General features: G+C 42.1%; 1 pseudogene; it reads right to left on the bottom strand.

Annotated features, from left to right (window-relative positions):
- Positions 1-19,096: 19,096 nt before the first annotated feature.
- LOC119306432 lies at positions 19,097-26,271 on the bottom strand (annotated as a pseudogene).
- Between the last annotated feature and the right edge of the window lie 955 nt (positions 26,272-27,226).

Below are 27,226 nucleotides of genomic sequence, written 5' to 3'. Positions count from 1 at the left end.
TAATGATATGCAAAGCCACAAGCTTGGGGAAGCTATGTTTGATGAATATGATATATTTTGTTCCCCAAGTTTTGATGAGCAAATTTATTATGATGAAAGCATGCCTCCTATTTATGATGATTATATTGATGAACGTGGGTTTGGAAGAGTGTCAACTTTAGGAAGTAGTGATCCCACTATTTTGGAGGATGTTGAATCTTATTGTGATGAACATGAAAGTGGATTTGGAAGAGTGTCAACTTTATTTAGTGATGATTCCACTATTTTAGAAGAGGTTCCAATTGATTATGAGAACAAGGTTGCTACCTATGATGATTATTGTGATGACTTGTATGCTATTAAGAGTAATGATAACCATGAAACTTGTCATCATGATTTTAGTTTTCAATTGGATTATGCCTCACATGATAATTATTTTGTTGAGTTTGCTCCCACTACTATTCATGAGAACAAATTTGCTTATGTGGAGAGTAGAAAATTTTCTATGCTTGTAGATCATGAAAAAAATGCTTTAGGTGCTGGTTATATTGTTGAATTCATTCATGATGCTACTGAAAATTATTATGAGGTAGGAACATATGCTTGTAGGAATTGTAATAATGTCAAGTTTCCTCTCTATGTGCTTAAAATTTTAAAGTTATGTTTGTTTTACCTTCCTATGCTTGTTGATTATTGTTCCCCTAAGTTGTTTGCTCAAAAAATACCTATGCATAGGAAGTGGGTTAGGATTAAATGTGCTAGTCATATGCTTCATGATGCTCCCGTTATGTTTCAATTCTTATCTTCTATGTGAGCATCATTGCCATCATCATGCCTAGCTAAAAAGGATTTAAAGAAAAGCGCTTGTTGGGAGACAACCCAATATTTACCCTTACTGTTTTTCTGTGTCCACATGATTATGCTACTGTAGTAATCATGTTTTATAGCTTTTATTTCAATAAAGTGCCAAGTAGAACCTTTGGGAAGACTTGGGTGAAGTTTATGTGATCTTGCTGTAAAAAACAGAAACTTTAGCACTCACGAGATTAGCTGCCATTGTTTACTGTAGAGTGATTTTAGGTTGATTCTTTTTGCATAGGATTAATAGACAAATTCCTCAGGTCCAGAAATTTATTTCAGAATTGTTTTAGGTCCATAAGTATACGTTTGATACAGATTACTACAGACTGTTCTGTTTTTGACAGATTCTGTTTTCATTGTGTTGTTTGCTTATTTTGATGAATCTATGAGTAGTATCGGAGGATATGAACCATAGAGAAGTTGGAATACAGTAGGTTTTACACCAATATGAATTTGAAATGAGTTCATTACAGTACCTAAGTGATGGTTTTATTTTCTTATACTAACAAAGCTTACGAGTTTTGTTTTGAGTTTTGTGTGGTTGAAGTTTTCAAGTTTTGGGTAAGGATTCGATGGACTATGGAATAAAGAGTGGAAAGATCCTAAGCTTGGGGATTCCCAAGGCACCCCAAGGTAATATACAAGGATAACCAAGAGCTAAGCTTGGGGATGCCCCGGAAGGCATCCCCTCTTTCATCTTCGTTCATCAGTAACTTTACTTGGAGCTATATTTTTATTCACCACATGATATGTGTTTTGCTTGGAGCGTCATTTTCTTTTGTTAGTATTTTCTTGCTGTTAGTTAGAATAATGTTTTGCACCTTTAGGTTCAATAAAAATGTCAAGGATAGCCTTTGCCATGCTTATTTTGCTGGTATACGTGTTGCTCTTTGAAAACAGAAAGTTTACCGCTGTTGCAAAAATTCCCTAGAAAAGTAAGAGAATGGTATAATGTAGAATCTTTTTGCATATTGAGCTATGATAAATTTATTACAGTGGGAATGTTCTCTAATAATTGTTGGAGTTAGGGAAGTATTGATACTCTTGCATTCTTTACAGACTGTACTATTTTGGCAGATTGCTGTTATGTTTGCATGTTTGCATATGTTTGCTTGTTTAATGATTCTATTTGAGGATAGGAGTATTAAATATGAAGAGACATTTAGTATGAAATGTTGAATAATAATTTTAGTGATTTGTTAATGTAGAAAATGATAAGGTTTTGCATTGGTTTATACTAACCTATCTCATGAGTTCTTGTTGAGTTTGTTGTGAATGAAGCTTTTGATAAAAAGAAAAGAAACCATGATATTAGAGGAATTAAGGAGACATAAAAGCTCAAGCTTGGGGATGCCCAAGGCACCCCAAGAAAATATTTCAAGAATTCTCAAGCATCTAAGCTCGGGGATGCCCCGGTAGGCATCCCACCTTTCTTCAACAATCAACGGTTAGTATCGGTTGAGCCTAAGTTTTTGCTTCTTCACGTGAGTTGTGCTATCCTTGCAATGTCATTTTGTTTTGCTTTGCTTGCTGTTTGAATACAATACCAAGATCTGAAATTCTTTAATGCGAGAGAGTCTTCACATAGTTACATAATTATTTAGCTACTCATTGATCTTCACTTATATCATTTTGAGAGTCTTAAACGGCATGGTAATTTGAATGAAAACTATCATAGGAAGTGAATTGGATGCTATGACCAATTTGATACTTGATAATTGTTTTGAGATATGGAGGTAGTGATATTAAAGTCATGCTAGTTGGGTGATTATGAATTTAAAGAATGCTTGTGTTGAAGTTAGCAAGTCCCGTAGCATGCACGTATGGTTAAAGTTATGTAACAAATTTGAAACATGAAGTGTACCTAGCTTGTGCATCCTTATGAGTGGCGGTCAGGGACGAGCGATGGTCTTTTCCTACCAATCTATCCCCCTAGGAGCATGCGCATAGTGCTTGATTTTTTATGACTTCTAAATTTTTGCAATAAGTATATGAGTTCTTTTGACTAATGTTGAGTCCATGGATTATACGCACTTTTACCTTTCCACCATTGCTAGCCTCTTCGGTAGCGTGCATTGCCCTTTCTCGCCTCGAGAGTTGGTGAAAACTTCGCCGGTGCATCCAAACCCCATGATATGATACGCTCTATCACACATAAGCCTCATTATATCTTCCTAAAAACAGCCACCATACCTACCTATTTATGGCATTTCCATAGCCATTCCGAGATATATTGCCATGCAACTTTCCACCGTTCCGCTCATTATCATTATGACACACATTATTTTTTCATATTGCCATTGCATGATCATGTAGCTGACATCGTATTTGTGGCAAAGCCACCATGCATTATTTTTCATACATGTCACTCTTGATTCATTGCACCATCCCGGTACACCACCGGAGGCATTCATATAGAGTCATATCTTGTTCTAGTTTCGACTTGTAATTCATATGTTGTAATCAATAGAAGTGTGATGATCATCATTATTAGAGCATTGCCCAAAGAAAAAAAAGTAGAAAGGCCAAAAGAAAAAAAAAGAAAGGCCCAAAAAAAGGGGGAAAAGAAAAAAAAGAAAAAAAGAAAATAAATAAAATAAATAAAAAGGGCAATGTTACTATCTCTTTTTCCACCCTTGTGCTTCAAAGTAGCACCTTGTTCTTCATGTAGTGAGTCTCTTATATTGTGCTTCAAAGTAGCACCATGTTTTTCATATATTGAGTCTCTTGTCTTTTTCATACTAGTGGGAATTTTTCATTATAGAACTTGGCTTGTATATTCCTGCGATGGGCTTCCTCAAATGCCCTAGGTCTTCGTGAGCAAGCAAGTTGGATGCACACCCACTAGTTTGCTTTTGTTGAGCATTCATTTATAGCTCTAGTGCATCCGTTGCATGGAAATCCCTACTCCTCATGTTGACATAATTGATGGGCATCTCCATAGCCCGTTGATTATCCTCGTCAATGTGAGACTTTCTCCTTTTTTGTCTTCTCCACACAATCCCCATCATCATATTCTATTCCACCCATAGTGCTATATACATGGCTCACGCTCATGTATTGCGTGAAGGTTCAAAAAGTATGAGATTATTCAAGTATGAAACAATTGCTTGGCTTGCCATCAGGGGTATAGAAGTTGGGAACATCTTTGTGTTATGAAAATGAAGCATAGTCTAACTATATGATTTTGTAGGGATGAACTTTCTTTTGCCATGTTATTTTGAGAAGACATGATTGCTTTGATTAGTATGCTTGAAGTGTTACTATTTCTTTTATCAATATGAACATTTATTTTGAATCATTTGGATCTGAACATTCATGCCACAATAAAGAAAATTACATTGAGAATCATGCTAGGTAGAATTCCACATCAAAAATTCTATTTTTATCATTTACCTACTCGAGGACGAGCATGAGTTAAGCTTGGGGATGCTTGATACGTCTCCAACGTATCTATAATTTTTTATTGTTCCATGCTATTATATTACCTGTTTTGAATGATTATGGGCTTTATTATACACTTTTATATTACTTTTGGGACTAACCTATTAACCGGAGGCCCAGCCCATATTGCTGTTTTATTGCCTGTTTCAGTATTTCGAGGAAAAGGAATATCAAACGGAGTCCAAACGGAATGAAACCTTCGGCAGCGTTATTTTTGGGAAGATTATGATCCTGGAGACTTGGAGTTCACGTCAGAAGTTCCTCGAGGAGGCCACAAGAGAGGAGGGCGCGCCCCTCCCCCCTACTGGGCGCGCCCCCCTGTCTCGTGGGCCCCTCAAGCACCTCCCGACCTACTTCTTTCGCCTATATAAGCCTACATACCCTAAAACCACCGAATATCAAGATAGATCGGGAGTTCCGCCACCGCAAGCCTATGTAGCCACCAAGAACCTCTCGGGAGTACGTTCTGGCACCCTGCCGGAGGGGGATCCCATCACCGGTGGCCATCTTCATCATCACGGCGCTCTCCATGACAAGGAGGGAGTAGTTCACCCTCGGGGCTGAGGGTATGTACCAGTAGCTATGTGTTTGATCTCTCTCTGTCTCTCGTGTTCTCTCTCATGTTCCCTCTATGGCACGATCTTGATGTATCCCGAGCTTTGCTATTATAGTTGGATCTTATGATGTTTCTCCCCCTCTACTCTCTTGTGATGAATTGAGTTTTCCCTTTGAAGTTATCTTATCGGATTGAGTCTCTTATGAGAACACTTGATGTATGTCTTGTCGTGCTTATCTGTGGTGACAATGGGATATCATGTGCCACTTGATGTATGTTTTGGTGACCAACTTGCGGGTTCCGCCCATAAACCTATGCATAGGGGTTGGCACACGTTCTTGACTCTCCGGTAGAAACTTTGGGGCACTCTTTGAAGTACTTTGTGTTGGTTGGATGAATCTGAGATTGTGTGATGCATATCGTATAATCATGCCCACGGATACTCGAGGTGACAATGGAGTATCTATGTGACATTAGGGTTTTGGTTGATTTGTGTCTTAAGGTGTTATTCTAGTATGAACTCTATGATAGATTGAGCGGAAAGAATAGCTTTATGTTATTTTACTATGAACTCTTGAATAGATAGAACAGAAAGGATAATTCATCCTGGAGCCCGGCCTCATCTGCTCCCTCTCAGCAACAAATTCAAAACAAATACTAGAAAAATTCAAAAAATTCCAAATTTTTTTGTGGTGGTAGATAATTTGACGCGTGAGGTGCTCCCCAAAATTCAACTTATTTGGACATCAGAGTAGCTCTCGGCAAAAAAAAAACAAATCGGGGTCAAAACAGTGCGTGAACAGTAAACATTTTTACAGACCCTGATTTTGTCTTTTTTGCCGAGAGCTGCTCAGATGCTCAAATGAGTTGAATTTGGGGGTGCACCTCATGCGTCAAATTATCTACCACCACAAACAAATTTGGAATTTTTTGAATTTTTCTAGTATTTTTTTTAATTTTTTTCTAAGTGTGGGTGCAGCTGAGCCCGGGTGCAGATTAGCCGCACTCGAACAGAAAGGATAACTTTGAGGTGGTTTCGTACCCTACCATAATCTCTTCGTTTGTTCTCCGCCATTAGTGGCTTTGGAGTGACTCTTTGTTGCATGTTGAGGGATTGTTATATGATCTATCTATGTTATTATTGTTGAGAGAACTTGCACTAGTGAAAGTATGAACCCTAGGCCTTGTTTCCTATCATTGCAATACCGTTTACGCTCACTTTTACCACTTGTTATCTTGCTGTTTTTATAATTTCAGATTAAAAATACCTTTATCTACTATCCATATTGCACTTGTTTCACCATCTCTTCGCCGAACTAGTGCACCTATACAATTTACCATTGTATTGGGTGTGTTGGGGACACAAGAGACTCTTTGTTATTTGGTTGCAGGGTTGTTTGAGAGAGACCATCTTCATCGTATGCCTCCCACGGATTGATAAACCTTAGGTCATCCACTTGAGGGAAATTTGCTACTGTCCTACAAACCTGTGCACTTGCAGGCCCAACAACGTCTACAAGAAGAAGGTTGTGTAGTAGACATCAAGCTCTTTTCTGGCGCCGTTGCGGGGGAGGCTAGGTAAGCGGCACTCACACCCCATCAACTAAGCTCTTTTCTGGCGCCGTTGCCTGGGAGGTGTGTGCTTGAAGGTATATCTTTAGATCTTGCAAGCGAATCTTTTTGTTTCTTGTTTTATCACTAGTTTAGTTTATAAAAGAAAACTACAAAAAATGGATTTAAGTTTGTCTCATACGCTTCGTCTTTTTAATATCTTTCGTGAGTTTGATGGAAAGGAAAATTGTGCTCAAGTGCTAGAAGAAGAATGCATTAAAATGCTTTGTACTAAATATTTGAATGATGAGCATGATTGCAATTTTGTTAGTATGAATTCCTTGAATATCCATGATGCTAATGATATGCAAAGCCACAAGCTTGGGGAAGCTATGTTTGATGAATATGATATATTTTGTCCCCCAAGTTTTGATGAGCAAATTTATTATGACGAAAGCATGCCTCCTATTTATGATGATTATATTGATGAAAGTGGGTTTGGAAGAGTGTCAACTTTAGGAAGTAGTGATCCCACTATTTTGGAGGATGTTGAATCTTATTGTGATGAACATGAAAGTGGATTTGGAAGAGTGTCAACTTTATTTAGTGATGATTCCACTATTTTAGAAGAGGTTCCAATTGATTATGAGAACAAGGTTGCTACCTATGATGATTATTGTGATGACTTGTATGCTATTAAGAGTAATGATAACCATGAAACTTGTCATCATGATTTTAGTTTTCAATTGGATTATGCCTCACATGATAATTATTTTGTTGAGTTTGCTCCCACTACTATTCATGAGAACAAATTTGCTTATGTGGAGAGTAGAAAATTTTCTATGCTTGTAGATCATGAAAAGAATGCTTTAGGTGCTGGTTATATTGTTGAATTCATTCATGATGCTACTGAAAATTACTATGAGGGAGGAACATATGCTTGTAGGAATTGTAATAATGTCAAGTTTCCTCTCTATGTGCTTAAAATTTTAAAGTTATGCTTGTTTTACCTTCCTATGCTTGTTGATTATTGTTCCCCTAAGTTGTTTGCTCACAAAATCCCTATGCATAGGAAGTGGGTTAGGCTCAAATGTGCTAGTCATATGCTTCATGATGCTCCCGTTATGTTTCAATTCTTATCTTCTATGTGAGCATCATTGCCATCATCATGCCTAGCTAAAAAGGAATTAAAGAAAAGCGCTTGTTGGGAGACAACCCAATATTTACCCTTACTGTTTTTGTGTGTCCACATGATTATGATACTTTAGTAATCATGTTTTATAGCTTTTATTTCAATAAAGTGCCAAGTAGAACCTTTGGGAAGACTTGGGTGAAGTTTATGTGATCTTGCTGTAAAAAACAGAAACTTTAGCGCTCACGAGATTAGCTGCCATTGTTTACTGGAGAGTGATTTTAGGTTGATTCTTTTTGCAGAGGATTAATAGACAGATTCCTCAGGTCCAGCAATTTATTTCAGAATTTTTTTAGGTCCATAAGTATATACGTTTGATACAGATTACTACAGACTGTTCTGTTTTTGACAGATTCTGTTTTCATTGTGTTGTTTGCTTATTTTGATGAATCTATGAGTAGTATCGGAGGATATGAACCATAGAGAAGTTGGAATACAGTAGGTTTTACACCAATATGAATTTTAAATGAGTTCATTACAGTACCTAAGTGATGGTTTTATTTTCTTATACTAATGGAGCTTACGAGTTTTGTTTTGAGTTTTGTGTGGTTGAAGTTTTCAAGTTTTGGGTAAGGATTCGATGGACTATGGAATAAAGAGTGGAAAGAGCCTAAGCTTGGGGATGCCCAAGGCACCCCAAGGTAATATAAAAGGATAACCAAGAGCCTAAGCTTGGGGATGCCCCGGAAGGCATCCCCTCTTTCGTCTTCGTTCATCAGTAACTTTACTTGGAGCTATATTTTTATTCACCACATGATATGTGTTTTGCTTGGAGCGTCATTTTCTTTTGTTATTATTTGCTTGCTGTTATTTATAATAATGTTTTGCATCTTTAGGTTCAATAAGAATGTCAAGGATAGCCTTTGCCATGCTTATTTTGCTAGTATACGTGTTGCTATTTGAAAACAGAAAGTTTACCGCTGTTGCAAAAATTCCCTAGAAAAGTAAGAGAATGGTATAATGTTGAATCTTTTTGCATATTGAGATATGATAAATTTATTACAGTGGGAATGTTCTCTCATAATTGTTGGAGTTAGGGAAGTATTGATACTCTTGCATTCTTTACAGACTGTACTGTTTTGGCAGATTGCTGTTATGTTTGCATGTTTGCATATGTTTGCTTGTTTAATGATTCTATTTGAGGATAGGAGTATTAAATATGCAGAGACATTTAGTATGAAATGTTGAATAATAATTTTAGTGATTTGTTACAGTAGAAAATGATAAGGTTTTGCATTGGTTTATACTAACCTATCTCATGAGTTCTTGTTGAGTTTGTTGTGAATGAAGCTTTTGATAAAAAGAAAAGAAACCATGATATTAGAAGAATTAAGGAGACATAAAATCTCAAGCTTGGGGATGCCCAAGGCACCCCAAGAAAATATTTCAAGAATTCTCAAGCATCTAAGCTCGGGGATTCCCCGGTAGGCATCCCACCTTTCTTCAACAATCATCGGTTAGTATCGGTTGAGCCTAAGTTTTTGCTTCTTCACATGAGTTGTGCTATCCTTGCAATGTCATTTTGTTTTGCTTTGCTTGCTGTTTGAATACAATACCAACATCTGAAATTATTTAATGAGAGAGAGTCTTCACATAGTTACATAATTATTTAGCTACTCATTGATCTTCACTTGTATTATTTTGAGAGTCTTAAACGGCATGGTAATTTGAATGAAAACTATCATAGGAAGTGAATTGGATGCTATGACCAATTTAATACTTGATAGTTATTTTGAAATATGGAGGTAATGATATTAAAGTCATGCTATTTGGGTGATTATGAATTTAAAGAATGCTTGTGTTGAAGTTAGCCAGTCCCGTAGCATGCACGTATGGTTAAAGTTATGTAACAAATTTGAAACATGAAGTGTACCTAGCTTGTGCATCCTTATGAGTGGCGGTCGGGGACGAGCGATGGTCTTTTCCTACCAATCTATCCCCCTAGGAGCATGCGCGTAGTGCTTGATTTTTGATGACTTCTAAATTTTTGCAATAAGTATATGAGTTCTTTTGAATAATGTTGGGTCCATGGATTATACACACTTTTACCTTTCCACCATTGCTAGCCTCTTCGGTACCGTGCATTGCCCTTTCTCGCCTCGAGAGTTGGTGCATACTTTGTCGGTGCATCCAAACCCCGTGATATGATACGCTCTATCACACATAAGCCTCATTATATCTTCCTCAAAACAGCCACCATACCTACCTATTTATGGCATTTCCATAGCCATTCCGAGATATATTGCCATGCAACTTTCCACCGTTCCGTTCATTATCATTATGACACGCATTACTTTTGTCATATTGCCATTGCATGATCATGTAGTTGATATCATATTTGTGGCAAATCCACCATGCATTATTTTTCATACATGTCACTCTTGATTCATTGCACCATCCCGGTACACTGTCGGAGGCATTCATATAGAGTCATATCTTGTTCTAGTTTCTTGTTGTAATTCATATGTTGTAATCAATTGAAGTGTGATGATCATCATTATTAGAGCATTGCCGAAAGAAAAAAAAGAAGAAAGGCCAAAAGAAAAAAAAGAAAGGCCCAAAAAAAGGGGGAAAAGAAAAAAAATAATAAAATAATAAAAAGAAGGGCAATGTTACTATCTCTTTTTCCACCCTTGTGCTTCAAAGTAACACCTTGTTCTTCATGTAGTGAGTCTCATATATTGTGCTTCAAAGTAGATAGTGAGTCTCATAAGTTATCTTTTTCATACTAGTGGGAATTTTTCATTATAGAACTTGGCTTGTATATTCCTGCGATGGGCTTCCTCAAATGCCCTAGGTCTTCGTGAGCAAGCAAGTTGGACGCACACCCACTAGTTTGCTTTTGTTGAGCATTCATTTATAGCTCTAGTGCATCCGTTGCATGGAAATCCCTACTCCTCATGTTGACATCAATTGATGGGCATCTCCATAGCCCATTGATTATCCTCGTCAATGTGAGACTTTCTCCTTTTTGTCTTCTCCACACAATCCCCATCATCATATTCTATTCCACCCATAGTGCTATATCCATGGCTCACGCTCATGTATTGCGTGAAGGTTGAAAATGTTTGAGATTATTCAAGTATGAAACAATTGCTTGGCTTGTCATCGGGGGTATAGAAGTTGGGAACATCTTTGTGTGACGAAAATGAAGCATAGCCTAACTATATGATTTTGTAGGGATGAACTTTCTTTTGCCATGTTATTTTGAGAAGACATGATTGCTTTGATTAGTATGCTCGAAGTGTTACTATTTCTTTTATCAATATGAACATTTATTTTGAATCATTTGGATCTGAACATTCATGCCACAATAAAGAAAATTACATTGAGAATCATGCTAGGTAGCATTCCACATCAAAAATTCTATTTTTATCATTTACCTACTCGAGGACGAGCAGGAATTAAGCTTGGGGATGCTTGATACATCTCCAACGTGTCTATAATTTTTGATTGTTCCATGCTATTATATTACCTGTTTTGAATGATTATGGGCTTTATTATACACTTTTATATTACTTTTGGGACTAACCTATTAACCGGAGGCCCAGCCCATATTGCTGTTTTATTGCCTGTTTCGGTATTTCGAGGAAAAGGAATATCAAACGGAGTCCAAACGGAATGAAACCTTCGGCAACGTTATTTTTGGGAAGATTATGATCCTGGAGACTTGGAGTTCACGTCAGAAGATCCTCGAGGAGGCCACGAGATAGGAGGGCGCGCCCCTCCCCCTACTGGGCGCGCCCCCCTGTCTCGTGGGCCCCTCGAGCACCTCCCGACCTACTTATTTTGCCTATATAAGCCTACGTACCCTAAAATCATTGAATATCAAGATAGATCGGGAGTTCCGCCGCCACAAGCCTATGTACCCACCAAAAACCTCTCGGGATTCCGTTCCGGCACCCTGCCGGAGGGGGATCCCATCACCGGTGGCCATCTTCATCATCCCGACGCTCTCCATGACGAGGAGGGAGTAGTTCACCCTCGGGGCTGAGGGTATGTACCAGTAGCTATGTGTTTGATCTCTCTCTCTCTCTCGTGTTCTCTCTCATGTTCCCTCTATGGCACGATCTTGATGTATCCCGAGCTTTGCTATTATAGTTGGATCTTATGATGTTTCTCCCCCTCTACTCTCTTGTGATGAATTGAGTTTTCCCTTTGAAGGTATCTTATCGGATTGAGTCTCTTATGAGAACACTTGATGTATGTCTTGTCGTGCTTATCTGTGGTGACAATAGGATATCATGTGCCACTTGATGTATGTTTTGGTGACCAACTTGCGGGCCACCCATGAACCTATGCATAGGGGTTGGCACACGTTCTTGACTCTCCGGTAGAAACTTTCGGGCACTCTTTGAAGTATTTTGTGTTGGTTGGATGAATCTGAGATTGTGTGATGCATATCGTATAATCATGCCCACGGATACTCGAGGTGACAATGGGGTATCTAGGTGACATTAGGGTTTTGGTTGATTTGTGTCTTAAGGTGTTATTCTAGTATGAACTCTATGATAGATTGAGAGGAAAGAATAGCTTCATGTTATTTTACTACGAACTCTTGAATAGATAGAACAGAAAGGATAACTTTGAGGTGGTTTCATACCCTACCATAATATCTTCGTTTGTTCTCCGCTATTAGTGGCTTTGGAGTGACTCTTTGTTGCATGTTGAGGGATTGTTATATGATCTATCTATGTTATTATTGTTGAGAGAACTTGCACTAGTGAAAGTATGAACCCTAGGCCTTGTTTCCTATCATTGCAATATCGTTTATGCTCACTTTTACCACTTGTTACCTTGCTGTTTTTATAATTTCAGATTACAAATACCTTTATCTACTATCCATATTGTACTTGTTTCACCATCTCTTTGCTGAACTAGTGCACCTATACAATTTGCCATTGTATTGGGTGTGTTGGGGACACAAGAGACTCTTTGTTATTTGGTTGCAGGGTTGTTTGAGAGAGACCATCTTCATCCTACGCCTCCCACGGATTGATAAACCTTTGGTCATCCACTTGAGGGAAATTTGCTACTGTCCTACAAACCTGTGCACTTGCAGGCCCAACAACGTCTACAAGAAGAAGGTTGTGTAGTAGACATCAGTAGCGAGATGTTCGGGATAATCTAAACCCTGTTTTCATATGTATAATTTTTGGCTGAATTGGGACAAGTTTTGGTATAAGATTCTTGCAAAACCGGAGATTCTCTCAACAAGCCTCGTGGTTCCGAGAGGGAACGTGTCACCTTTGTGTGCGAAATGATATACGCTGCCTCCCCCCTGATTTTCTTTACAGAGGCAACATAGAACTATATGAGTTCCCTGTTAAATTTTGGAATTATTCCGGGTTTGTTTGGCCTTTTTATACATTAATTGAGTTTATGTACTTTTAATGTGCATAATCCAAATTTGAACTGCAGGCACATGCTCCGGCGCACCAAAGTTGGTTAAAAAGTCACATGTGTGTCCTTGGTTGAATTTCTAGGTCCCATGCAAGAAATGAGAATGAAATTCAAACATCTGGGCGTCTTGACTCGGCCGAGAACATCGAGAAACTTGGATTTTAAATTCATGTAAATCCAAAACTCGCCTGGAAATCATGAAACTTGGCATGGTGTCATGTCATGGCACTAACATGTTGTGGTAAAAAATTGGGCCGATTTGGAACAAGTTTTGGTATAGGGGCCGTTTGGATTATGCCCACGCCAGCCCGACCAAAACGACGCCATGCCAAAATTTTGGTGAAGGAAATAGCTGCTGGGAACTCGCCCACATGCTAGCGCGGAATCACAACGGCTGGCCAAAAAGTTGGCTGTGAGCCAAAAACTTGGCTGCAATCCAAACACTGGCCCAACCTGTGGTCAACGACCAAAATTTTGGAAGGGCAGCTTGGGGCTGCCATCCAAACAGCCCCATAAGCTTCTTTCAAACCGAAGCTTCTCTCAAGAAGGCTCGTGGTTCTGAGCGGGAACGTGCCACCTTTGAGTGTGAAACAGTATACGCTGCCCCCCCCCTTGAGTTTCTTTACAAAGGCAACATAGAACTACATGAGTGTCCTGTTAAATTTTGGAATTATTCCGGGTTCGTTTGTTCTTTTTTATACATTAATTGAGTTTCTGATCATTTAATGTGCATAATTCAAATTTGAACTACAAGCACATGCTCCTGTGCACCAGAGTTGGTTCAAAAATCACATCTGTGTCCTCGGGTGAATTTCTAGGCCCCGTGCAAGAAATGGGAATAAAATTCAAACATTTTGGCATCATGGCTCGGCTGAGAACATTGAGAAACTTGGTTTTAAAATTCTTGTAAATTTAAAACACGTCTGAAGATCATGAAACTTGGCATGGTGTCATGTCATGGTACTACCTGTGGTAAAAAAATTGGCCAAATAGGAACAAATTTTGGTATAAGCTCTTGCAAACTGAAGCTTCTTGTGGCACCCTGGCTCAGAGAAACCAGAACACCTCGTATTCTAGCCTAGAGATGGAGGAGAAGTCTCTGGAATACGGCACTGCTTTACATAGAACAAATCAGCTCTTATTACAAAGGATAAATACACAGGTCTGATGTTACAAAGGTTCACATCAGCACGGCGACACTACGCCTGCGATACTACACTTGCTCTATGCTAGCAGTGGGACAACTCGTAGCAGCGGAACAACGATGGAGGTAGTGAACTCCACTCCGCAGGGACTCTGGCTGGGACATGATCTAGCTCGCACGAACGGAAACCATGACAAGCAATCAAGCAATCATGGCATCACCTGCAATCTGGCATGACACGCCAGGTCAGTACATTGAATGTACTTGCAAGCTCACAACAACCAAAAACATCAAGGCAAGACAACAACATAGCATTAAGCAGGTTAATTAAATTAACAACTACCATGATACAACAACAACTACTAAGCATGATATGAAACTACTACAATACTGATAAATCGCCATCTCAGATCTCCATAACCATATCTCTCTTGGCTAACCGGCCAAGCAATATACCATCTCGATCACCTCATGATCAAAACCAAATGGTGATCATTCCGGCGATCACAACCATGACCAACACTTGGTCTCAAACGTCATCATCAACATCCTGCCAATCTGTACTACTCAAAATATCAACATATAAATCACCTATAAGTCATTCCATCATGTGAGTGTTAATCGAACGGTGTGACCTAGTACGAACCCATGCCCATGACCGAGGACGCGGCTATCGATAGTTTAAACAAACACACTCTGCAGAGGTAGCGCAGTTTACCCACACCATGGAACCCATGGCCTCGCACTCCCATTCGGGTGGACCAACGGCATTTTGACAAAATCGATCTACTACCATGACACTCTCCTGGCCACTCCGACTCACTCCCCATTGGGCTAGTCCTGGGTGGCCTCGTGTCTACCAAAGACACCAACGGCCACCGTCATGGCCAAAACAATAAACCGTCCCAAACGGGGACATGTGCACATAACAACAACAACGGGCACATAAGGCTTATGTCCGCCTACCTGATCAGGGTAGCGCGTGCCCATAACCTTCCCTTGTTGGAGGCACCGGCGAGAGACACGGCAATAGCATCGCATTAGGGCCTTCCCATACAGGCAAATGTGGTTGCACTGGAGAAAGCCCGGCTCGGTGGCACCTGACCAACTTAATGACGGAATTTATCCCCAAAAATTGAATTGTCATAACCGATACTCCGCTATAAACTATCAAACTATAATCCAAGTCATAGCAATATCCAACAAATAATCCAAGCATAATATCATCATACCAAAATACTCCGAGGATAGCATAACACTATTATCATGATGAATCTGAAAACAATAATACTACTACTCCAATATGCAAGAACAAGCTATCCAACTAAGATCCACACGTAAGCATCATCTCCGAAAGTAATACTCCAAGCAACAGAACATCGACTAGCATCATGAAAATAATCATACTAACCACTAATAATCCAAGGGTAGCATGACATCCAAAGTAATACCCCAAAATATACAAACAGATATCATCATGAAACAACCATAATATTAACCACTAATACTCCAATGGCAACATGATTACTGATCAACTGCAAACATAACTCCTAGAAATCCAAACAATAGCATGACAACGACACGATCAAAATAATACTCCGAGAAAATGCCATGCATAGAGTCATGTAGCTAAAGCAATATTTTAAACAAGTTTAAATAAATTAAACCATGTCACTGCATTACAGTGATGCAAATGGAGGGTGTGGCTTGCCTGGGTTGAAGAAATCACCGGGAGAAAGTGCGAGAAACTCGCAGAACGAATCGCCGGAAATCGTTCTCTCTTGGAGGGGCTGAATAAGGGCAAGGGCATAATGGTCATTTTTAGAATGTTAAAACATGGTGTAAATGAAACCAATAGAACGGGCTCGACGAACGTACAAGTGGGCTTTGGAATCACCTCATTTGGAGTTACGAGCAAAAAGTTATGAGGTGTAGAAGATCAGGGACTTTCTGCAAAAATATCATCACAAACAAGTCCCTAAGTGGATAAGGCAGAAACGCAAAGTTAGAAATACGCTTTCGGTCAGCGAAAACGCGCCCAAAATACGTTTCCACTTGCCTTGTCATCAGAGGCGAGGCCGGGGCTTGGGGTCGCTGACATGCGGGTCCCATGGGCTGTGGGGCCCGTCTCTTATCCAGCTGGGCAGGCGGGGTCAACGCCCACCCGCCGACAGGTGGGGCCGCGGGCCCACCGGCCAGTTGGGTCAACTCCCTCCTCTCTCTCTCTCCTCCCGCTCCGCCTCTTCTTCTCCCACGCTCGCCGGACGGAGCACAGTAGGAGCTCGTTGCCGGCAGCCTGGGCCATCCCCACCGATGCTCCGCACACCGGCGAGTTCAAGGCGACGAGGTGCTCCTGCTTGGGCCCTTCACGCTCGCCGAGGTCCATCGAAGAGAGAGCAGCCTTGGCTGGGGCGGACGGGCTCGACGGGCTCGGGTGGACTCGTGGCCAGAGGCCACCGGAGAAGGAAGGGGAGCGCTGGGGTGGATCTAGGACGGTGGTGGAGACCTCTGGTGGTGGTGGAACAGAAGGAGGGGGACGGTGTTGAGCGAATTTAGGCCGAGGCCGAGGCGGGCACGGCGGCCATGGAGGAGGACAGGGGGACGCTCGAGCTCCGTGGAGTAGTCGGGGAGGAGCAGAGGAGTGCGTGAGGTTGATTAGTGAGGAGAAACGCGTTTGGGGCAGCCTTAGGGTTCAGGATTCATGCAGACATGACCGAGACATCTCTCCGGCCAATAACCAACAGCGGGATCTGGATACCCATGTTGGCTCCCACATGTTCCACGATGATCTCATTGGATGAACCACGATGTCGGGGATTCAATCAATCATGTATACAATTCCCTTTGTCAATCGGTATGTTACTTGCCCGACATTCGATCGTCGGTATCCCAATACCTCGTTCAATCTCGTTACCGGCAAGTCACTTTACTCGTTCCGTAGTGCATGAGCCCATGACCAACTACTTAGTCACATTGAGCTCATTATGATGATGCATTACCGAGTGGGCCCAGAGATACCTCTCCATCATACGGAGTGACAAATCCCAGTCTCAATTCGTGCCAACCCAACATACACTTTCGGAGATACCCGTAGTGTGCCTTTATAACCACCCAATTATGTTGTGACGTTTGGTACACCCAAAGCATTCCTACGGTTTTCGGGAGTTGCACAATCTTATGGTCTAAGAAAATGATACTTGACATTAGAAAAGCTCTTAGCAAACGAACTATACAATCTTGTGCTATCCTTAGGATTGGGTCTTGTCCATCACATCATTCTCCTAATGATGTGATCCCGTTATCAATGACATCCTATGTCCATGGTCAGGAAACCATAATCATCTATTGATCAACGAGCTAGTCAACTAGAGGCTCACTAGGGACATGTTGTGGTCTATATATCCACACATGTATTACGGTTTCCAGTTAATACAATTATAGCATGAACAATAGACAATTATCATGAACAAGGAAATATAATAATAACCATTTTATTATTGCCTCTAGGGCATATTTCCAACAGATGCATTTTTTGAAACCAAACCATATGATTGCAATGCCATGGCTCAAGCAAGATATCACAAGACATTGTCATGAGATCCCATGGCAACACACATGATATCTTCTAGTATCGAAGAGAATGCTAGAATACTCTATTTTACACGCACTCATGTGCCTTTTCTTTGTTAATGTTTAATTTCTTACCAGCTTGGCTAGCTTCAGTTCACAAAGATCCTTCTTCATTGTTTTTTGAGATGGTCTAAGATCCTTCTGCATATCCGGTTCTGATTTCGGGCCCGCTAGGTGGAGGGGCGGGAGGGTAGCTTGTCCGGTGGCCAAAAATCTAAAGTTGGCATGGGCCATGGGCCAGGTAGGGGGGTAGGGAGTCAGGCCTGCCTAGAACGGAGATAACCTGCCTTGCCGCCATGGCACGCAAATGCTAGGTGCATAGCAATGCTCGCCTCAAGCGATGATGAAGTGGGCCGGCCCAACAAGGTAGACCAATCAGTTTTGGGTAGCCTTTAGGATCGGTTCCTGAAACCTACAACCCGGTTTTGGCAGGTTTGGGAAGGTTCTATGTTGTTGTTTTGCTTTTGTGTCTTTCTCTATCGGTTCTTCTTTGTTTTTCTATTTTTTGGTTTTTTCCTTCTAGTTTATTTCATTTATTTCCTTTTCTGATTTATGAAATACATGTAGACTATTTTTTAATACATGCTGCACATTTTTCGTAAATAAATTGAACATTTTTAGATACATGTGGAACATTTTTTAATACATGTTGGAAAATTGTAAAATGCACATTGAACATCTTTTTAAAATACAAATGAATATTTGTGATGGATATGAGGGGCGCTGGACAGCCCGGGCGTTTGAGGCCGGTTTGAGGCGCCCGGATGGATCAATTTTTTGTGACCGGTTTGCCCGTCGGACGTTTGAGACGGGTTTGAGACACCTGGCTGGAGATGCTCTTGGGGATGATGGGACTCAACACTTCGATAGACTTAGAGGGACCAACAGGTGAATTTGAAGTGAGGTGACAACATAGCGAAGTAATAACACGATGATCGAGGAACGGAAGTTGAGAGGCTCGTGATAGATCCGTTTGTTGGTCCGTGCCATAAACGTTTTACTAGTATATATAACATGATTAAAGTCCATAATCCAACGACCAGCCATGGTACGACCATGGACAAATTGACCCGTGAAAGAAAAACGGCGCGGCAAGGCACGCGGCAACTTCTAGTCCTTGAAAGAGAGAGCAGTAAACTTCACTGGCAATTCAGTAATTAACACAGAAGCACTATTATATCACCATCACTAGCGATTCACGAATCAGCAGTACCACAAACATGAAAGCATTACCAATCTTACCTCCGTCAGGGAATACGGTAACATGACATCTCGATTAGTTGGCGTCCATTTTTTCCCCAAAGGGCCACGAAGGATTGGATTCCACTATCACCACGATAATGAAATAACCAACGACCTCAAAAGCAGCATCCAGGAGTGCAAAAGGAAACTACAACACAGCTAAAACTACAGCTAGAGGAGTTCCAGGCCGCGTGCACGGCTAGCCTGTGAAGAAAACGAACAAACTAAGGAGCAGGATGGAGCACCAGAACAGTTTCAAGTTTCTAAAACGCAACCGAGGCCTTATGATCGATACGACCGCTCGTTTTCCCCAGAGCGGAAAAACTGCAGCTACGCTTGGTTCAGACACCAGGCTTTTTTCCTTGGGCGGTCAGGCACCGTCTTCAGTTTTAAAAACAACATCATCTTCCATAGCTTCAGTTTTAGTTATGCGAAGGAACCTTGAGTCAGGATCACACGCTCCATCCGCATGATGAGCCCCTCTCCGGAACACCGCTTCCCGGTCAGCGTCATTCTGGAGACCTGCCCGATAATTGGCAACGTTTTCACTGATGATATAGACCTTCATGGTTCTCTCATTGCTCAACAGTTTAAAGAGGCAGATATCACCCATCTTCAGCTTGTTGTCCTCTACAAACTGTTTCCATCCAATAGTGAGCTTTTTCCCGCCATTGTATTCACAATCCCGTGCCTCCCACTTCCGGCCCTGCCACTGAAGACACATGTGTGGCTCCTCTGTGAGATATTTCTTAGCGTAGTGTCTGGGAAAAGTCTGTTTACAGTGAACAAAAGAGTTAGTAAATAATGGCAAGAAAACACTGTAAAAATAACATGTTAAATTGCTTCCTAAATTTGTATGATACTAGGAAACTGCCTATATTTAAATTCAAAGATGACTGGTTATGAATTTACATTATCATATAGTGTTTTCATTAATATTCCATAAGCTGCACTTTACAGTTTACTCAGGCACCTACATGATCGGTGCAGAACACACATTAAAAAAATGGAACTAACCAGATAGAATTCTACAACAACGTTGCACTTGCTCATCACAGCAACGAAGATGGGGATCTCTGAGTATATGGACTGGACCATCTGCTTCACCATTTCCTTCTGAGTTGAAGTTAGTTTGGTCTTGTGGCTGATAAAGTAACCATCCTTCAACTGCTCCTTCTGATTTGAAGATAGTCTGGCCTTCTTCTTCCTGACTATGAAATCAGAACCAGACACTTCACGCACCCCACATTCTTCTTCATAGTAGACAGGATCTCCTGTGCAAAGAAAATAGAAAAACCAAGTATAAGCAATACAAATATGAGAATGATTTGCAAGGGTAAATACTTATCACGATGTTGTTGTCTTGACACGCGGGAGTGAGACCTGATGACTCGTGGGAGGAAACACTTAAAACGGTGTTGTTGTCTTCCCATGACTTGTCCATTTCCATTTGGAGGCGTGGTGACTCCATTCGCATCCCTTTCCCTAAGCTAAATGGCTGCGTTTCTATGGTCTGAGGACGAAAATGAGAACTTTTCACAGTATCAGTAGCACTTGTTCGCTTTTCTTGCACGGGAGGCGGAGAAGGATCACTAGTAGAAAAGAGGGCTTTGGTCCAGGCCGGGTTAGCCCATTAGTCCCGGTTCAATCCAGAACCGGGACTAATGGGGGCATTAGTCCCAGTTCGTGAGCCCAGGGGGCCGGCCGGGCCACGTGGGCCATTTGTCCTGGTTCGTCCGGATATTTTAGTCCCGGTTGGTGCCACGAACCGGGACTAAAGGGTGCGATGCCCATTAGTACCGGTTCATGGCGCGAACTGGTACTAAAGGTCCCATTTTTAAACTCTACCCCCCCCCCCTTGGATCGCCTTTTCAGTTTTCCAAAAAATAAAATAAAATGATGAAAATGTCAAAAAAATAAAAGAAAATAAGTTTCCCATGTGATATGTGGTCTAGTTGTTGGGAAAATTTGCAAATGTGAATTTCGACTTTATTTGCAAAATCTCTCTAGAATTTAGTAAAATGGGCATAACTTTTGCTAGTTGTTGGGAACCCCGTTAAACATTTTTAAAATCCTCAAAAACCTAACCGAAAAAAGTTACGGGGCTTTTAAGATCTAGAGTGGAAAAATCAAAAAAAAATTCAAACTATGTGGTCAAACTGTGGTCAAACAATGGTACATTAATTATTCTAGAATATTAGTGTTACTAAATAATTATTTCAGTTATTTTGAATTTTGGTCAAATCTGGTCAAACTGTGGTCAAATAATGGTCAAATAATGGTCAAACTAATTATTCAAGAAATATTAGTGTTACTAAATAATTATTGTTTTTTAAAACAATAGTTTCAAACTCAAACAGTGAAATGTGTCACTTCATGCTCACGCAAAATTCCTGAGGGTTAATAGGATTGACATCTTACTATTGTCAGGAAAACAACAAGTGCAAACTTGGAAACGAGGGAGAATAGAACCCGGAAGTTAAGCATGCTCAGGCTGGGGGAGTGGGAGGATGGGTGACCGTTCAGGAAGTTAGATGATTAGGAATGATGAGGGGTGATTAGAGATTAGAGGATAAATTGAGTAGTGATGAGGGGTGGTGATTAGAGATTAGACGGTTAAAATAATTCAGAAATTTGAAAATAAAAAATTCAAAAAAAATTCAAAAAAGAAAAATCATAAAATTTCCTTTAGTCCCGGTTGGTGTTACCAACCGGGACTAAAGGTGGAGCTCCACGTGGCCGCGACCTTTAGTCCCGGTTCCAGTTTGAACCAAGACTAAAGGGGGGAGGCATTAGTAACGACCCTTTAGTCCCGGTTCAAGAACCGGAACTAAAGGCTCTTACGAACCGGGACTGATGCCCCCTTTTCTACTAGTGGATCCACAAAAACTGATGATACCTTCTCACAGCCAAGTTCATCAAAGATTATGACATTAAACCGAGAATTCCCAATGAATCTGAATACTATGGTGTCACCCATCTGTAGACTAAACGTCCCAACAAATTTCCCCCATCCCACTGTAAGGACAAGATTTCCATTGTTCTTGGCAACTCCAATTACGTAACTGCGGCAGTTTTGTGTTTCAAGTATCATCTCTCTTGGGAATTCGCCCTTGAAATGCTGAAGAAATTCTTCTGGCATGACCTGGATATAAACAACAAACAAGCAATATTTTTGTGTGAGAAATGGATCGTAAACAGGATAAAGAAAGATACTTTCTATAATCAAAGCAAATTTGTCTGTTCAATACATCTGATATACCAAGGGAAATAAAGAAGACTAGTATCATAGTAACAATGTGAATGCCAAAAGCATAAATTTACTTTAAACTATGAGGACACTTTTGTGAACAAACATCACTAAACGTGCTACCAAGCTGGATTAAATCCAGGCATCACATTAACATGAGACATGACCAAAAGTTGCAAAGACTACATATAGTTTGTGTATGTCTCTAAAGCAATATATATCTCCATATAATTTAAATTAGAAAGCAAAAAATCATTGGTATACAGAAAAACAACAAAGTAACTGATAAAAGGGTGTTACTGTATTTGAATATGAATTTACCATCTCATGTTGAAAAACGCCTATCATATGCACCAAGAAATATTTCTTCTCATCATCCAAGTTTGTGTAGTGATATTCAGTCCGACTTTGCATCTTTCCCAAGGCACATCCATCTTTTTAGAAGACCTGCGGTGCAAAATCTATTTCAAGTGAAATTTGGTACCAGGAAACGAAGCAGTGAATAATAAAGTTTAATATTTAACCCCATTTCATGTGCCTCGTTGTGTCTGTCTTGGACCCCATGCAAAAAAGGATCGAGAACAACCGATAATGCTTTTTCACGACCAAGCTTATCAAAGATCATGACATTAAACTGAGAGGTCCCTTTGTATCTGAACATTAAGGAATCACTAATCTGTAGATCATAGTTTTCGATGAATTGCCGCCAAGCCACTGTAAGGACAAGCTTTTGTTATGGCGCTGCTAGAAGGAGGGCGCGAGAGGGCCGGCCGGGGGCCTTTTTGCCCACGACCGGGCAAGAGGGAAGGGATTTCCTTCTTAATTCTTGCTTCATTAGATTGATACATCTCCTCTCTTTATATAGAGAGGTTTACTTGACTCCCAAGCAAGGCTTACTTGACCCCTAAGCAAGCGACCCTTATCTCTAATTAACCCTAAGACTAACGGGGTCCATTAGGCCCATTACATACTCTAACACTACACCCCACCTGGACATGCAGCTTGTCCTCGAGCTGCAGCCTAACCAACTTATAACCATGACTCGATGCAACACAAACCTAACACCTAAAAACAAGCCTTTTACATCTCGGCTTGTGTTATTACTCTCAACCTGAAATAGACTGTGACGCTTTATTTTGGACGTGCACGTGTACAGCCACCTGGATCCCATGGACACCACCTGGACAAAAGGAGTGCATGTGTATGGTTGTTGGTCTGCACTGCACAGGGAAGAGTGGAGAGCTTGCGATGGAGAATGTCGAGGAGGGGTGCGCCCCCCAACCGTCGATGTCGCAGACTTTGAGGTCGCTGCCCACGGGGAAAATAGCATGCCCGCCGCCCGTGGGGGAAACAGCATGCCCAAGATCCCCGACGCAGCGGATGAGATCGAGGTCCTTTGCGCAGTGAAGGGCAACTTGGAAGAGCGGCAGCTGCAGACCACGCATCTCCCGCACACGCCGACGCGCTAGGAGGCCGCGCACAGCAGCCTGCAGCGTCACCGCAGCCGACACATGGCGGGTAGCGATCCAAGACGGAAGCGGTGACGGCGGCGGCGGGGACTTGATCTGCTGGATGTGGACGCCCTAGGATGGCGGCGGCGCTGATGGGAACAAGGTCGTCGCAGTCCCGTCGTAGGGCATCCCATACTGGGCGACGGAGCTGACCGGCGGTGGCTGCTGCAACTGCAGCGGCTGCTGCGGTGTCGCGCCGGGCAGCGGCAGCGAAGCGTTGGCCGCGGCGGAGGCCGCCAGGAGCGGCGGCTGCCACTGCAGCCAGGGTTGGGCGGTGGTGGCGATGGATGGCAGCTACAGCGGCCCGGCGAGCGCAGCGAAGGCTGCCTGGTGCGGCGGCTGCCATGGCAGCCACGGCGGCACGGTGCCGGCGATGGGCGGCGCAGCCGGGAGCGGCCCGTAGGACCCAGCCAAGAACAGGTGGATCTCCTGGACCGCCTGGGTTAGGTCCCGCAGCACGCCGAACACCTCCTCCGGGGTGAGTACGGCGGGGGCGGGCGCGACGGAGGATCCCGGCGCGGGCAGGAGCAGGGTGACGGTCGTGGTGGTCGCCGGAGGCAATGAGGTGACCGGCAGCGGAAGAGACGGGCTTGGCGGCGGTGAAGACATGATCGAACCGAAACTAGCTGATACCAAATTGTTATGGGGTTGCTAGAAGGAGGGCGCGAGAGGGCCGGCCGGGGGCCTTTTTGCCCACGGCCGGGCAAGAGGGAAGGGATTTCCTTCTTAATTCTTGCTTCATTAGATTGATACATCTCCTCTCTTTATATAAAGAGGTTTACTTGACTCCCAAGCAAGGCTTACTTGAGCCCTAAGCAAGCGACCCTTATCTCTAATTAACTCTAAGACTAACGGGGTCCATTAGGCCCATTACGTACTCTAACACTTTTCTTGGTTCTTGGCAACCACAATAGTATGACTGTAACCATTTCGGGTTTCTAGCTTGATCTCTCCTGGGATCTCACCTTTCAAACGCCGCACAACTTCTTCTGGGATTATCTGCAGAAAGTAAAATCTTGATATCAATATATTACCTTTATAACAAAACCTGCAGAAAAATAAATTTTTTGGATGGAAAGTCTATGCGCAAGATCCAAATGACACTAGTTATAATCGAGGCATGACGTCTTTGCCTTTCTCTTACCTGACCGGTATCTTAATCTTGGAAAAAACAAGGGTAATGACTCTGGATCTTACTTGTAATTGCCAAAAAAAAAACAATGTGGAAATTCGTGTAAACTAACTGAATAGTCTGCCCGTCAAAGGAATTGGCTGCAAGGCAGAATCTGAAGTACTAGTAGATAAGTAGAAACATCATTGGTCTTAAAAAACACATAGGTAAGAGGGTTACCATCGAATCTTGGAAATCACCCAACATAAGCACCAAGAAATACTTCTTTTCATCATCCAAATGCTTGTAGTATTGCTCATCCGGTAGCTTGCAGCTTCCAAAAGACATGCCCATCCGTTTAGCAGCCCCTCTGAAGTGTAAAATTAATTTACAGTGATAGGTGGTAAGAGAACATCAAGTCATGAACAATAAGAGTTGCAGTTGAGCCAATTTCATGTACTCTGGCCTCTGCTAACACAATATTAAAAAAATAACTCTGCGGCCTAAATATATCCCACGTTTAAGGACTAAATAATCTTACTTTTGCATGAGTTGGTTCGAGCATGAATTCAATAAAGGCGAAGACAGAACATGAAGACCCAATCCCACATCAACGCCGAAAGCACCGCCACGGGATCTTATTGACGAGACCACCGAAGCCACCACAAACCAACGCATAAGCATTGTGGTCTGAAAACTCTCCCCCCACAACCCGACGGATAGGATCTGTAGACAATAATATTTACGCGCTATGCGGCGACGCTAGAACCAGCGTCACCGCAACATGGAAGGGCCAGATCCACCGTGCCGACGCATCCATTGCCTGAACAAACGACACGAGGACACTAAAACCTGAACAACTAGACAGAGGCCACACGAGCGTGAAGATTCATGGTCTCCTCAACCGAAAACAGGCCACGGAGGCGAGGGCGACCGACTGAATCCGCCAGCGAGGAGGAGATCTGTGTGGTGGCTAGGGTTTGTTTAGGGAGAGGTTTATTCTTTTTTATTTTTAGTTTAAAATTAAAGAAAGGGACTTTGATTCAAGCCACTACTAATCGATGACAAGAGGATTCGCGATGGATTGAACAAGAGAAAAGGAAGATTTCTCTGGCCTGGCCTGGCCGAGCTGAGCTCGTCCCAGCTCACCAACACCAACCTCACGCCGCCTCCTATCCTACCCTCGCCCCCATGGCCCATGGGGCCTCCCCTCTGCCCACTGACGGCTCGACGTGATGAGCTGCAAAAGACCCGACTCTCCGGCACGAATCACCCCGCCGGCGGCCGATGCTCCGGCGTGTCGGGGCGCTCCCTCGACCCCATCACACGGCGGGGCCACCATGGCCGTCGCGCTGGCCACCGGCATGCATCACAACGTCGCCGTCACCCTCCCCCATCTCTCCACGCACAAATGCACTTGTACACGTTACTAATAAAGGGGAACACGATGTCGAGTTACTAGTACTACTATACTGTTTAGCACTAGCATAGGAACAGAAGAAAAGAGGATTTTCAGAAAGAATGACCCCATCCCCATCCCCATCCCCATCGACAACTGAATCGAAAGAAGGCATCCCGGAGAGGGAGTTATTCTGGGACAGGCAATACGATTCGTAGATTTCCTCTCGCGATTCTTACCTTGTTTATCCTGCCGCCTTTCTTCTCCTTCCGCTGGCCTCTGCTCCAACGCTGAGCGGACGGAGCTCGTCCAGCTCCAGCAGTACCAGTCCAGCTTCTCAAGGCCTCGGCATTCATGTAGAAGGAAAAGGAGACCACAGCATTTGCGTTTCACTGTCTTCACAACAACCGAGGCCCCCACGTAAGGTATATATTAAACTCACCCTTGTACTATCTCCGTCGGTGGGGTGTATCCTGTGTCAAATTTTAACCTTAAATTTAATTAACAGAGTGTCAATACATGTCATAAAAAATAATATAATTAAAAACTATGTTTAAATACGAGTCCAACGATATGAATTTGATTTTTTTTGTGAATAAACGATATAAATTTGATAACATGCATTAATATTTTGTTAATTAAATTTTTAGTTAAAATTTAACACAAAATGCAAATAGGACTTATAAACCAGGACATAGATAGTAATAACATTTTTTAAGTAACTAACGCCAACTCCAACCCACGACGGACGGACATGCCCAATGCCCGCGACCGCGTTCGTAAATATTTTCCCTTTTGCGTTTGGACCGTTCATTTTCAGAGCAAACTTGCTTCTGGTTTGTGTCCAGATGGACAGTGAACAGACGGGCATGCGCTTGCTTCTCGTCTGCTCGGGGACGTGTGGCAGTTGTCCACCTACCTCCATCGCCAAAAATAACTATGCACGGGCTGTG

This window comes from Triticum dicoccoides, chromosome 5B, assembly GCF_002162155.2.
Source record: "Triticum dicoccoides isolate Atlit2015 ecotype Zavitan chromosome 5B, WEW_v2.0, whole genome shotgun sequence".
Lineage (NCBI taxonomy): Eukaryota > Viridiplantae > Streptophyta > Magnoliopsida > Poales > Poaceae > Triticum > Triticum dicoccoides.
The sequence above is the reverse complement of the archived record's forward strand: the minus strand, read 5'-3'. Positions and strand labels throughout refer to the sequence as shown.